The sequence below is a fragment of the Schistocerca nitens genome, chromosome 4, assembly GCF_023898315.1.
Source record: "Schistocerca nitens isolate TAMUIC-IGC-003100 chromosome 4, iqSchNite1.1, whole genome shotgun sequence".
NCBI lineage: Eukaryota > Metazoa > Arthropoda > Insecta > Orthoptera > Acrididae > Schistocerca > Schistocerca nitens.
In genome coordinates, this window is record NC_064617.1 from 251052926 (window position 1) to 251068679 (window position 15754).

The window sequence follows — 15754 nt, forward strand, 5'->3', positions numbered from 1 at the left end:
ATAATAGGGATGAAATCATCCTCCAAAACCTTCACGTACCGCTCGGCAGTCACCCGGCCATCAAGGAGTGTCGCACCGATTGTTCCGTGACTGGACCTTTCGTACCACACAGTCACCTGCTGAAGGTCAAAAGACTTCTCGATCGCGAAATGCGTATTCTCAGTCCCCCAACTTTGCTTACTGATGATCCCTTCAAATGAAAGTGGGCTAACGTAACCGTGTGTATACGAATTCCCGTCATGCCCCGCTGCGAACCGTACAGTTTGAACGTCCTAACGCAAACCGTTCAGAAGTTATGACTATTTTGTTTCATATAGTTCAATAGTTGTCACCCTGTAAGAAAAAAAAAAAACGAACGCAATCTGACTAACTTACTTTTCAATTTAGTAGTAGCAAGGAACTTTCTCATACCGCAACGCAACAGAATAATAATTAATGGGGGATTAACGTAAACTAAATCAAGACAAAACTGAGGCTACAATCCTGACAACAGATCTCAAGCAGCTACTAACAATAAGCGTATGTGACCCACACCTTGCAGCTGCAATTCATGCAGTGCAAATCTGTTAGCAGTCTGTATCCTGCAACCGTTATTGAATTGAAAAAAATCGTAGCTAGTGTGGTAGCAAAATATCGAAGTGTTTATAGCGCAACTACGTGCCTTAAAGTTCAACTGTAACACTGACTTACCTCGCTAGCTAAAAATAACAACGCGCCAGTGCTGCCAAAGGCAGTTATTTCTCTCTTTGCTTGAAATGTAGTCAAAGTGAAATATAGTTACGGTTTTAATTGAACACTAGTAAAGGCTTGACTAAAAATCACAGGAGTGAAAAGTAAGTTCGTAAGAATTATACAAGTACTAAATATATATTGCTGTATTGTTCAGTAAATAAATACAAAATGTCATATTTCACACGTAAGTATCCTCCAGTGGAAGTGAATTGCTTACGTCGAAAACAACTGCAAATCACTCGTGTATACAGGATATACAAATATTTCCTGCATCTTGAGATAGGCAACATAAGCTACATCTTCCGCACATTGAGCCGCATGATGCAACTTGGGTTGTCGGTTTCGAGATGCACGAAGTCCACTGCCGAAAAAAACTTAGTACGCCCTTTTAGAGGTTTCCGATTTACTTAAGATTTATTGTTGCAGCAGTGCATGTGGAGTACATGAAATGATTACGTTTACAGATTAGCAGAACAAGTGGTTCTGAGGTAACAGGTATTGACCCATGATGAGACACCCGCATTAGTAAGTGGTGTAGCCTCAAAGAACGGCGCTGTCGGCGCTGACTCTGGCATTCAGTCGATCGCACAGAAGGCGAATATTGTTCTGGGACGCTATGCAACGCCTGCTCGAACTTTTTCACGTAGTTATGTAAGAGTTGTTCGTTGACGAATCGCACGAGTCACTTCTCGTCACATTACGTCACGCAGATGCTCGATTGGACACGAGACCGCAGATAATGCTGGAAGGTGCTGAACGTCTTGCAGAGCACGTTGAGTTTCACGGGCTGTGTGTGAGCGGGCATTATCCTATTGGAACAACACATCACAAAGGCAACAGAACGGGTCTAACAGGATTCTACTTGTACCAAGCGCTTGTTACCGCCCCCTGCAGAAACACAAAAGGGGAACGAGTGTAGCTTATTGCACCCCAGCCCTTAAGGCCTGGGTTGAGGCCAATGTGCCTTGGACATATACACTCTATGACACAACGCCTCGAGGGCTACACCGTACAAGCAGACGACCATCACTTACCTGGAGGCAGAATCTGCTTTCATCGCGCTGGAGATGGTGCAAATGGCTCTGAGCACTATGGGACTTGACATCTGAGGTCATCAGTCCCTTAGAACTACTTAAACCTAACTAACCTAAGGACATCACACACATCCATGCCCGAGGCAGGATTCGAACCTGCGACCGTAGCGGTCGCGCGGTTCCAGACTGAAGCGCCTAGAACCGCTCTGTCACAACGGCCGGCCATCGCTGAAGACCATAGAGCGCAATTTCATCTTCCAATTGACCCTCTGACCAGTCGAGCCGTCCACGACGATGCTGCAGCCTGAGTGGATGACGAAGGTGTACGTGTCCATAGTGCCACTGCTAATATGCGGTACGCAATGTTTCGAGTTGGCGCGTCTGTGCTCGCAAGACGTCTTACGAGGTGTGGCTGGAAAAAAACCGGACTAGTACTGGTGAAACCATAAAACGAATGCAATAAGGCTGAAAGTCGCGTGGCCTGTCACGTGACTCTCGCTCCGCCTACTGCTCGAGTTTCATCTGCCTCCTGCACTCAGTCTGCCCGTGGCGTCTGTTTTAAGTAGTTGACGTTTTGTCTGTGCGTCGGAAAATGTTGAGTGTACAGAAAGAACAGCGTGTTAACATCAAATTTTGTTTCAAACTAGGAAAATCTGCAAGTGAAACGTTTGTAATGTTACAACAAGTGTACGGCGATGATTGTTTATCGCGAACACAAGTGTTTGAGTGGTTTAAACGATTTAAAGATGGCCGCGAAGACACCAGTGATGACACTCGCACTGGCAGACCATTGTCAGCAAAAACTGATGCAAACATTGAAAAAATCGGTAAACTTGTTCGACAAGATCGCCGTCTAACAATCAGAGCAGTGTCTGAGTTAACAGGAGTTGACAAGGAAAGTGTCGAACAAGTTTACCGATTTTTTCAATGTTTGTATCAGTTTTTGCTGACAATGGTCTGCCAGTGCGAGTGTCATCACTGGTGTCTTCGCGGCCATCTTTAAATCGTTTAAACCACTCAAACACTTGTGTTCGCGATAAACAATCATCGCCGTACACTTGTTGTAACATTACAAACGTTTCACTTGCAGATTTTCCTAGTTTGAAACAAAATTTGATGTTAACACGCTGTTCTTTCTGTACACTCAACATTTTCCGACGCACAGACAAAACGTCAACTACTTAAAACAGACGCCACGGGCAGACTGAGTGCAGGAGGCAGATGAAACTCGAGCAGTAGGCGGAGCGAGAGTCACGTGACAGGCCACGCGACTTTCAGCCTTATTGCATTCGTTTTATTGTTTCACCAGTACTAGTCCGGTTTTTTTCTAGCCACACCTCGTACTATCTTTGCTGTGGCAGCTGTACGATCTGCCATTGCTCCCCGTACAATACGAAGATCCTAGAGGGCGGTTGTGCTGTGTGGACGTCCAGAATCTCGCCTGCACGTTGAGAAAGTTCACGTGACCACTGATACCAGTATCGTTGACAACTGACGCAGCACGTCCAACTTGTGTGGCAATTCTCCGAAAGGACCATCCCGCCACTCAGGTGGCCACAGTTTGCTCCCTTTCACACTCGCTCAGTTGGCTGTAGGGAGCACGAGTGCTTCTCCGTGCCAGGTTGCCTGCTTGCTTCACACGTCTGCATCACACTGGTCCTTCTGGCTGTGAACATTCCCTATTAAAGGGTAGACAGAGGTGGCGCTCTGGTAGCTATGCTACTATGCTGTTGGCGGATGACGTTGAAAAATCATTATCAGTACCTGCTCCATGGGGCAAATGTCGTCTTCGGATCAAAATCGGGGTCGTCTTTCCGGGTGTACAACATTTCTTTTCCGGCAGTGCATTTTCCAGGCCAGTTTTATTTTTACCATCCTCTACGAGAGAAAATGAGACAAGTAAAAAAATGTCACGTTGAGGGAGACATGTACCACGTGATAGGTCTTCTGATTACCTAGCAGTTATGAAGATCCTGTATCGTCAATTTACATAAGAAAATGGATATTTTTTGCCATTTTTAATTAATTCCTTCCTGTGGCTTCATGGATCGTTACGTATCGATGGACATGATATAAAAGCCGGCCGAAGTGGCCGTGCGGTTAAAGGCGCTGCAGTCTGGAACCGCAAGACCGCTACGGTCGCAGGTTCGAATCCTGCCTCGGGCATGGATGTTTGTGATGTCCTTAGGTTAGTTAGGTTTAACTAGTTCTAAGTTCTAGGGGACTAATGACCTCAGCAGTTGAGTCCCATAGTGCTCAGAGCCATTTGAACCATTTTGAACATGATATAAATGAGTTGATGAATTTCGAATCAATGTATTATTAATATATATTAATACATTTAGCAGCAGTGTGAAGTGTGGCTGCATCCAACGCGAATTCACTCTAACGAATCAACAGTCGTGTGAAAATACACGGAGCACTCCTGAAGTCGAGGGAAGCACCATTGTACACCACTGGTCGATATTAGCAGTCACGTTACCTTCTGAGATAAAGTTTTATGTTAATTAAAAATGAAAGTAAAGATGTGACGTGACTTTAGAGTCTTATCCTTCATTTTCTGTCCAACCATGTGTGACACTACCTCTAAATGAGCGATAGCGAGGAAAAAGAGTCGACAGTATTCACGGCACCATCCTAGCTAAGGAAGCGCTGATACGCTTTGTGCGATTCCAATTTCGTAAGAAGAAACAGAACCATTGTGAAATCTTACGCTGCTAGTTACAGAACCGAGGGCTTCATTGTTCTTAAAGGCGGCCATTAAGCCATATAACATTGGCCCGGCGTTGCGTTGTACGCCCGCTGAGCACTCAGCATATGAGGTCTATTACGAGTACGTTCGCCTAGACCACCCGTAATCATGATACGTAACGAGCGAAGATTAAACAGATATCGGCTTGTTTGATCGCTGGAAGACGCTATGGCGTAACATTGTAAAGGTAATCGTGTGGAGTTACGTCTCCCGGACTATGCAATGTCAGTCCTGCTACAGGACAAACTGAATTTTCGATTCTTCTGCATAGCTCAGAGCAAACTTAAAGGCGCCCTCTATTGTTAGAATTATTCGTTGTCATTTGTTTAAGATATTTCGTGTAAATTTAGTGTCCGTTTAGTTTTTAGCATCAGACTGCTGTCAGAAATCAAAACGTCACTGTCCACAGTATTGCTTCGAAAAAGAATCATTGTCAGCGCAAGGAATCGACCCTTTTGACCTTACATCCATGGATATTCGTAGCCGGCCGACGCGTTTGTCAAGGCATTTCTTAAGTTAGATCTAATAAGTTGGTCACTTAACCTCAGACTTCGCGAATAATAGTAACACCGTTAAAGAATAAAGTACGGAATGGAATGATATTATACGTCATAGACGTAGAAACAAGAACATAAAATTATTTTGTTACCAGAAGAGATGGGTTGTTGGGAAATGTAATCAGGATCTGCGATTTGTCACTTAACAACGAGAAAAAGTGAAGAGTAACGTACACTGAAGACTGGAAGACCTGTGATAGTAGGGAGCCTTGTACGAGGAAAATAGAACCAGATATGGACCAAAAGCTTATATCAACAATAATGGGCAGGAATTGTATTGCTGAAAAAGCCACCCCGCCATCATTCGTAAGTTCAAATGGCTCTGAGCACTATGGCACTTAACTGCTGAGGAGGTTATCAGTCCCCTATAACTTCGAGCGACTTAAACCTAACTAACCTAAGGACATCACACATCCATGCCCGAGGCAGGATTCGAACCTGCGACCGTAGCGGACGCGCGGTTCCAGACTGTAGCGCCTAGAACCACTCGGCCACTCCGGCCGGCTCATTCGTAAGTCTTAAACAGTATAATATGACTAGGGACTTTAGGTGAGAATATGAATCCAGAGATTTAACTTCTGCGCTATCTTTAAAGGCTTGTTAAACAACAGACGTCCCATGGCGGGAGACGTACATGGAAATCTAGGCTAACAATTTTAATAACGTTCTTGGATTTCAGTTTTGATATCATATGTATTTGAAGAAGTAGTTTTTCGTGGTATACTGTCATGGCAGTGACGGGTACTGAGAGAACAGAAGACTGCAATACGGTGTAAGAAATGTCTTTTTGCCTACTGAATGAAAATTTTCTAAAATCCTTCGTATACATTATGTTATTGTAATAAAAAGATGCAACACATGTAACAATAGAGTATGGAACCATCAGTAGGCAATCTATCTTAATTTATGGTCGCGAATCATTGATTTTAAATAGAAGACAAAACAGGCTCATTCATCTTTTGACGAATACCTACGAATAAATCTGTAGTGATGCCTCAGTGGTTGACAAAATACCTGCAGCGCGAAGGAAATATCAAATGGCAGTATATACCGTCAGTCCAAAAAGTTTCGAGACAACATTAAGAAAAGAAAGATAAAAATTAAGAAGGTATTTTTAATGTTTCAGGGCTTCTATATAGTCACCCCTCACGTTCATACAACCAGGCAAAATTGACAGAGAAGTATTTCTTTGGGATGCTGTTCGACTCGCATGTCGCACTGACTTGAATGTCGGTCGTGTCATCAAAGCCTTGACCCGTCATGTGAATTTTTGCACTTTGTCGTTTTTGATAGGTTGGTATTGAAAAGAACAAGTCTCATTAGCCATGGTGATTTTTTCAAGAAGAGAATTATCCGCCTTTTATATTTCAATCAGGTCGCGGCAGACGTCCACGCATCGCTGTTTTTGTTCGGGAGTCAAGTTGTGCGACACAAAATTTGCACATACTTTTCTTTTCTTCAAAACATTCTGAGGATTGTCTTGTCGCTTGATTTAGGGATGTTGTTCCATTGTGATTTGTAACACAACGACTGTGACACACTACGGCCGCACTTTCACTACTTCACGCTGCGTGCTCACAAATGACTGGATGAATGCGCATCTGTTGTTTACAGTTCTTAGTTCAAGTCACCTACGTAGTTACCGCGCTGATATATTTTATACGCCAGGCATAAAACTAAACTTTTTGGACGGACTGTATATGAAGATAGAGCAAATGCACATAGAAAATCCGAGCACAACAAGAGCACATGAGATTCAAGAATAAAATCTAACAAAAGGTATGATATATAAGAAGGCGAAAAAAAGGCAAAAGATCGTTGGGTTGATTTGGGGGAGGGGGGAGACCAAACTGCGAGATCATCGGTCTCGTCGGATAGGGAAGGAAGTCGGCCGTGCCCTTTCAAAGGAACCATCCCGGCATTTGCCTGAGGCGATTTAGGGAAATCAAGGAAAACCTAAATCAGGATTGCCGGACACGCGATTGAACCGTCGTCCTCCCGAATGCGAGACAAGTGTGCTAACCACTGCGCCACCTCGCTCGGTCGCAAAAGATCGTATCATGGTCAGTGGAGACAAGAAGACGAAATATTTTTTTTAATTATAGGTATAAACTCTTGAGGAATACGCTAACATTGGAAACATATATGTTCTGTTTGTGTTCTCACTGTTTAAAATATTCCTCATACAGAAACGTGCGTCAACACAGCTCACACCATCATATCAAAAACACCATTGTTATAGACTGTTATCGAATATCAATCTCCGTACTGACCGAGGTGACGCAAGTGACTCACTATCTGGTGGACTTTAGCTCAGATTCTCATTCGGTTTACCAGATTTAGGTTTCTCGTGGTTGCCGTAAATCACATAAAACAAGAGCCGGATTGGTTTTGTTTCAGCATCATGGGTAGAAAGGTCGTGCCATACCGACGGTTTTTCATTTATTGTTTTTGGAACTTTCTCAAGAGCGAACGTGCTATTTCGATAAACGAGTGTCTGATTCCTCCTCCTTGTGTGTGCCGGGCCATAGCTCAGTCCGTGATATGTTTTTCGCAGGCAGAGCGAATCTCATTCGGTCTCTGTTCAAGCCTCACAGATCGACTTAAAGATTCAGTTTGTCATTAGTCACCCCCCCACCCCCCCCCTCACCACCCCCACCACCCCCCGCCCACCCCGTAATATTCAAGTTCCTAAGAGGCTCCCCTACTAGGTGGTGGCACTAACACCACTTGGAGAAAGAAATCAACGGAGTTAGATTTAATCATAGCATGTTCCGACGTGGTTCGTGAGATGTCCACGGACAACGAAAAAGAAGACTGTGGAAAAGGAGGATACTGTAAACGAAAGGCTCAGTCATCCTGGGTTTCCGTTAAGTGGTAGGATGCAAGGAAGGAAAGCTGGAAGGATAAAGTTTCACGTGTTGCTGATGCCTATATCATTAAAGACACAACATTAGACTAGCTGAGACTGACGGCTATATGGAAGAAACATCAAACATTCGTTTGAAATGCTCTAGGAAAATCACAGAATGCTCTGAAACGTTCCTTTCGTTCACTCAGTCATTAACGATTTAAACTAGTTTTCATGTGTAGATAGTATTCCTTGAGAGGTAATATCTGTGATTATTATATGATGTAAACTCTGTGGTTGTTGTGAGAGAATACTAATATCTGTGGAATGAGCACAACGTAGTGCGCGTGTAACCAACACCAAACCGAAATAGTCACATGACGTATGTATGACGTCGCCTTTTACATTTTTCGCTAAGACGGAAACTTTAATATTACAAGTATTTGCCTTGTTTTCACACATTAATTTATTAGTACCAGATACAACTGTCCCAAGTTCTTGCTTCTAGGGATGCTAATCGAAATACATCAAAAGAGAAGTTACTTTTTATAGATACACAATTTTCATAGTTAAGTACCAGAAACGTTAACTATAGATAAACACCAATAAGAGGAGTTTTATGCCTTAATTAATATTGAGACATATTGTAAAGAAGGGATAAAATCGTAGTGATAATGTATGTGGTTGTATGGCCTATGAGTAAATGTGCGCCGCGCGAGATTAGCCGAGCAGCCTAAGGCGCTGCAGTCATGGACTATCCGGCTGGTCCCGGTGGAGGTTCGAGTCCTTCCTCGGGCATTGGTGTGTGTGTTTGTCCTTAGGATAATTTAGGTTAGGTAGTGTGTAAGCTTGGGGACTGATGACCTTAGCTGTTAAGTCCTATAAGATTTCACACACATCTGAACATCATCAGTAAATGTGCAGGTCTGTACTAGATACACACTGGTCGTGTGGATGTGTGTTGTCAGTCAGTCGGTTCAATGTATGCTCATTCCAAGCAACAATCTGAGTCAGTACTCCCATACTATACAGTTCTCCAAACAACTGGTCTAATTTTAAAGTAGTCACAATAGGAATCTGTAGTATTTGCACCTATGATACGGAGAATGGGTATGCACGATTAATATTTTTGTTTCTATAGAGACGAACAAAGATTAACCATATGGCATTTGAAAGTAAGAACGGAGGAATTTGGCCCTAAAAGTATTTCGAATTGAGATAAATAGCTAATGAACTACGCGTCGTAGCTCCCAGTAAGATGTCTGTAGCGACTCTTTCACTTTGGCGTACTAGAAAATGATTTCGCAATGTCGCCGAAGCGTAATTTATTAAAAGAGGGATTCGTCAATACTATCAAGTGCACTACGAAATCTAAATAATTGCAATGACTATCCCTTCTTTTTCTATGGTGCACATGGCGATGTCTGAACTGTGACACTTGCCGTAAAGAAGCGAAATGCCCTTGCATTTAGCTCTTCTGAGCCTTAACTCGATTTCATTCCAGATGTCGAATGCACATTACTAAGATGCCCATGAAAAGTGCAAAACCTATGATACTTTAGAAGAAGGTATCTCTATAGTAGCGATGTAATGACATTCAAAAATTGCAAAGTGTATGTGGGATAATACCTTACGCTGCAATGTAGTCACCTGACTTTTGGAGTCAATGTGTGTTGGCGACAAAAATGCTGTTTTGTGTTTGTAAATGGTCAGTTCATCTATATTCGTGAACTATGGTTGTTGCAGTTTATGTGTTGTTTCTATTCACATGTTCTGAAATTAATAACGCTAGAAGCAACTAAACTGAAATTAAGTTACTTGCATTGCATAAAGAGTGAGGAAGAAGTGTGAACACGGACTTTTTGACGCAACATTACTTTGTTTTAATTACAACACTTACCTGGAATCTGAAATCGTTATCTTTTGGTAAAGACTGTCGCATGTGGTAAAGTATTCGTTAGGAGTCAAACTGAAAAATTACAAGCAGGTGAGTGTTCAGTCACCAACCGATAGCAACTGCGAACATTTGCGGTAGGAACTTGTTTCATTCTTTTATTACGTCTGCCTGGCAATGCACAAATAGTTGCACTATCCACAATAAAGTCAAAAACCAAAATGTCACATCGTGAGAGAAGATTAATTAATTAAGAACTCAACCGTCGGCTAAAACACAAGTTAGTATCTCCCTCAGACCCTTTGCACAAAAATAATTATAACCGTGGCTTTCTTGCCCTTCCGACGCACTTGACTTGTGATTCCGCCTTACCCCGCTGCCTTCAGCAAATAAGACGTGCTATAAAACTGTTACCTTCACAGAAAATTCACTATGCTCATGCACGAAATGTTGCACCTAATTTCTCACCTTCTTTTGTCCAGAACATTTCCAAAATGTGATTTACGATTTGGACTTTTAGCCAGTCATCAATATATTTAAAGTAATTGGCCGTAGTTTCAGTAACAGGTAGTAGTATTGACTGAACTACATTTAGCCTTTAGTTATATCCTCCGATCAGGGTCTGTCGTTACTATTATTTAATGAAAATTCGCGTCTGAACAAACTCGTTATATGAGTGTACTGCACCTCGTGCTGCCGTTCTACCGGCAAACTTTGCTAGGCGCTCAAAATTCAGCTGTTACTGAGAACGAAGCATTCCACCATGCGAGAGAATCACCTGTGGTTCCAGAAAGTTTTAGATTACGCTCACGCTACTGCATTCTTAACGAATATGAAGTCCGTCACAGAACTGAAATCCGAATCGCATGGTTCTCGCCTACGAAAGTTTGTTCTTGCGTCGTCTGCAAATTATACGTCGCATCCCAAAGAAGTTTCGCTAGACAGAGTGCTTAGGAAATCTAAGCACAGCGTCAAATTTCTTGGCGTGTTTAATCGTGTCGCTAAAATCCCTCTCGTTAGAGGCACTAAATTTTCGATAAATGTTCTCTCAAATGTAACAACGAAGTTACAAGAAATAAATAAATGGAGAAAAGTAATACATTACCATCTTTTCGTGCATGGTATTTTATCAACGACTCAAACACACAGCAATGGAATGGCTGAAATGACATTAACAGCCTTTGTGTCTTTATTGTACTTTTGAGCCCAATTTCGCAACTGCGTGACTTAAATTGCATTTCGACAATATGTTAATCAGTTGACATCTTAAGTGCCAGAAGTTGTGCGGAATACGCGGCAAATAGGGATACAATAATAATTAAAACAGAAGGAAAGTTGTTTATTTAAGTAGGAGGTCTTGGCGTATCGTTTATTGAGTACATGATGTGCGACGTTTCACTATACGACTGTTGTGCTTGAAAAGTGACTTCACGTAAGATAGAGTGAGAAATTTGTGTTCTGCCGTTATAAGGAAACAGTTTTTAACAGTATGTTGTATCAAGTGATGAAACATAAGTAACTCGTCAAACACCTAACGGAAATCAGCAGTCAATAGAGTAGCGACAAAACCCACATCCCATACAAGAAAAACAAATTCGAATGTTCTACAAGACCGTCAGCAGGTGTAGAACTACCCTTCTGAAACAGGTGGATACAAACAGAAATTAAAATTCGAGTAGCACGAGGAAGGATAGTGGCAAAACCTCTGAGACTATGTTACCAACATGGTGGCCATTTTGGAAGCTGCCATCTTGGATTCAACTCCTAATTTCCAAATGTAAAAAGGGCCATATGACGTGTCAAACAGATAGAATGGTTCAAATGGCTCTGAGCACTATGGGACTCAACATCTTAGGTCATAAGTCCCCTAGAACTTAGAACTACTTAAACCTAACTAACCTAAGGACATCACACACACCCATGCCCGAGGCAGGATTCGAACCTGCGACCGTAGCAGTCCCGCGGTTCCGGACTGCAGCGCCAGAACCGCTAGACCAAACAGATAGAGAATTATACGATAAAGACAATAGTCTCTTTAAAAAGCGTAAATGTGGCATGGTATTTTTGGCTGAGGTATCCTGCAGGGTTTGGCCACCTGCCGGAAAGTTTGTTATTCTTCCGCAGACACGGCCATTTTCGTTGCGGACATGTGAGAAGTGTTTCATATGTGTATCTGTAGAGTGTAGGTGAGTATAATGGTTGCATGTCTAGTGTAGTATTATGTTTGTGTTGCTTGATGATGATGATGAGAGGAGAGAGAGGGTGAAACCCGGTGCCGTCACATGGCGTACTCTTCTCGAACAACACCAAGGGAACGCCGAGGAAATTTGAAACTTTGTGATAAGGACTATGGGACCAAACTGCTGAGGTCATCGGTCTAAGGACAACATACACAACCTTGCCCGATGGAGGACTCGAACCTCCGACGGGGGAGGGAGGGGGGGGGGGCGTGGTGGGGGGGGGGGATCCGTGCGAACCGTGACAAGACGCCCCTGACCTCACGGCTACCCCGCGCGGCAGATCGCCGAGCTTAACGTCTCCATCGGACGGGCAGATCACCATCAAGAGTTTCCTCACTTCACCAGACACTGCGGAGAGGTTTCGAATTTCATCCACGGCGTTGGTGCAAAGGCTGGTACTCAGGAACTTTACGCCACCACCTCTTCGCCTTTCGCTGGTCTACTGCCAGTGATTTAAACAGCCAATATCGTCTTTAATTTATCGTAGCTGGTGTACACAGTCAAGTAAAATTTTGTAAGTAACACCATGGTCGCCTCTGACCGATGAATTATTTATTTCTATCTACTATTGCAGTTTCAGCCGTTGGTCCATATCAAATGTTATAACTTTAGTACATCCCAGAACTTAAAAAAAATCTGACATGATTACAGGTATGTTAGGTCTTTAGGAATGGGTCTGGATCCAAAGAGAGTGAGGCTATGTACATCATGAAAATGGCGTCATTTATACATACTGTTACCGTTGTTAACATCTTTCACATGTACAATATATTAACAACGGTAACAGTATGTATAATTTATTCCGTTTTCGTACCGTACATAGTCTTTTTCATTGGCTGATCGCCATGGACGAGTGCTGGGTGTACCAATAAAACTCCGAGACGAAGCAGCAAAGCAAGCAGTGTAAACGTGTGGGTTCATCACTGTCGAAAAAATCGAGGAACCAACCGTCATCTGGTAAGTTGATGTTGAGTGCATCTGTTGGACTCTGATGGTGTGATGTTAACGGATTATGCTCGTGAGGAGCACACCGTAACAGAAGCGTACTACCAACATATTCTGACGAGGTTACAGGAGATTGTCAAAGCGAAGCTTCTGCGAAAGCTCGTTTTGTACAGAACAAAGTCACACCTGATTCTTTGGCCTATCAAATTTTGCCCCACATTCCGTATTCTCCTGACATGGCACCCGTGATGCCCTCCTCTTTCGTCGGATGAAGAAACCATTGCATGGGAGACATTTCCGGAATGACGACCAGGTGATTTCCCAGGCGGAATTTTACCTGAACAGACAAAATACAATCTTCTACAACCAAGATTTCCGCCAAGTTGGCCATCGTTGGGACTAACATGTCGCACTGAAGGGTGAACTTGTAGAGGACCACTAACACCCTCAAAAGCTTTCAGGGTTATATGGTTTTTGGAGTTGATAATTCAAACTTTATGACTATCTTTCATGTTCAGACAAAAAGATGGGTTGGTGACATGCATGTTGTAAATAGCTTTTTCTTTACAATAGTGCCGCGCGGAGTGGCCGCGCGGTTTGAGGCGTCATGTCCCGGTGGAGGTTCGAGTCCTCCCTCGGGCGTGGGTGTGTGTGTGTTGTTCTTAACATAGATTAGTTTAAGTTAGTTTAAGTAGTGTTAAGTCTTGGGACCGATGACAGTTTGGTTCCTTAGGAATTCACACACATTTGAACATTTACAGTAGTAGAGTGGAGAATTTACAACAGATTGTTAGACGCCTTGTTGAGTTTTACCTAAGATTCTTTTCAGAATATTTCTTAAATGGCATGTACTTCATTCGTAACATCTTGTGTTCAAATCTAGTTCAGGTTCATTATCAGAAAAACAATTTTAACATTGACAAATTGCCTGTGGGCTTCTGTTTCGGGTCCTTCACACGATGGTTGTTTGGTGATATTCCTAACGTTTCGCCAGCACGAGTGGCTGGCATTGTCAAACCTTCAAGCTTCATTCTGGGGGTGAACTGGAGTCGAGCTCGCGGCCGCAGACTATATGTACCTGGCGCGCCAACGTCCAAGGGCTTTTACGTGGTCATTACAGATACGATTCTCCCCTTGCTGTATGTCTGCAACGGTCGTTCGCTGCAGCACGGGAATCCAGGATACGTTTACCTTGAGGCTTTTTTCTTTCCTGTTGAAGCTGTTGTCATGTTTGTATATTTCTATAGTTTCCCCCAACAAGCTGGTGTGATAGTTCTTCTCTACTGCAAGAATTTCCGTGTAGGCGACTTTAACTGTGTGGTAGGTTTCACACAGCGCTTGCTGCGCCACGGCCGATTTCTCCACCTGTTCCGACCTGTAATGCCGCTTATGTTCGGTGATCCTGTTGTTGATTGAGCACCCAGTCATTCCAACGTAGATATTTCCTCACGTTTAGAAAGGATATCTGTTGGCCCTTTTCTACCTCCTAGATAAGTTTTATGTTGGCATGGAGACTGTTCAGTGTCTTAAGAAGTCATCGAGCTGTTCCTCACCGGTTCCACACAACGAAGGTACCATCGAAGTATCTGTACCACACCATAGGTTTACAAGTTACCAAGTCCAGCGCCCGCACTTAGAAATTTGAACACTTCCACCTACACATTAGAGAGTTGTTATTCAAGGTTTAGGACAATGAGTAAATGCTTGGTGATTACTTGTAAGGATTGATAACGCGAATAACTGGGAAATAAATAGTACGCAAGTCATCTGACTCAACTAGATGATTAAGGTACACCAGTCAAGACCGAGAGTGGCAAAGAAGAGAAAACTTTTGTCAGATCAAAGTTCCTACAGTAAAATATGTTATGGAAATTGGAATACCGAAGTGCAAAGTCTCAAGATATCCACCCTATTCACCATTTTCGGCACCCTCGGATTGTCATCTGTTTCCACACTACTTAGAAGAAATTTCTGGCTGGGCGTCGTTTTGGGCCCAATGAAGAGATAATGCATACCATGCACGAGTATTTTGTAGACAGTCTAAAACCAAACCGGACAGGTGTACAAACTGCAAGAACGTTGAATAAAGTGCGTTGATCCGAAAGGGGACGACATTTTGACCCTAACCTAGGGATGGCGGTTATCACTGAAACAAGTTTTTTTCGTCTCCATTTCAGCCTGACTGTTATAACCGCTCAGAATAACCGATTAGTGAAATAATCAATTTTCGGCTTTTTATTGCTTTTATATCCAGTAATAAACGCAGACTTCGAACGACGACAAAAAAATTCTAATGAATGCAAAGGAGTAGGAGACCCCAATCGACAAGAGGTGAAGGCTGTGGCAGAAATCAGTCTCACTGTCTCCAGCAAAAACGGAGAAGGTGAAGGAGAGGGACGCAGCGACAGAGAAAGTCACAAGTAGATGAGTTTCCTGCATCGTCACTTTTGGATGGTATCAATTTTTCACCCTAAAGCAACAAGCAATATTAGCGGTTCAGTTATTACGCCGGGTTTATAACACGTCAACAAAACTATAGGTGTATGAAAACAAACTTACCTTCTCTTTCAATGAATACTGTGGATGTTTCCTCCCTACTGGTGCGGCAAGTTTGTTGTACCTCCTCATATTTATAAACATTTAACGCAAATCGATCACTGTACTTCAGTGCTACCACACTTCGTAGAAGACTTCCAAACTAGGGAGGGTGCTATTTTGCAATACAGCCAGTGAAAAACTGTCGTATAGA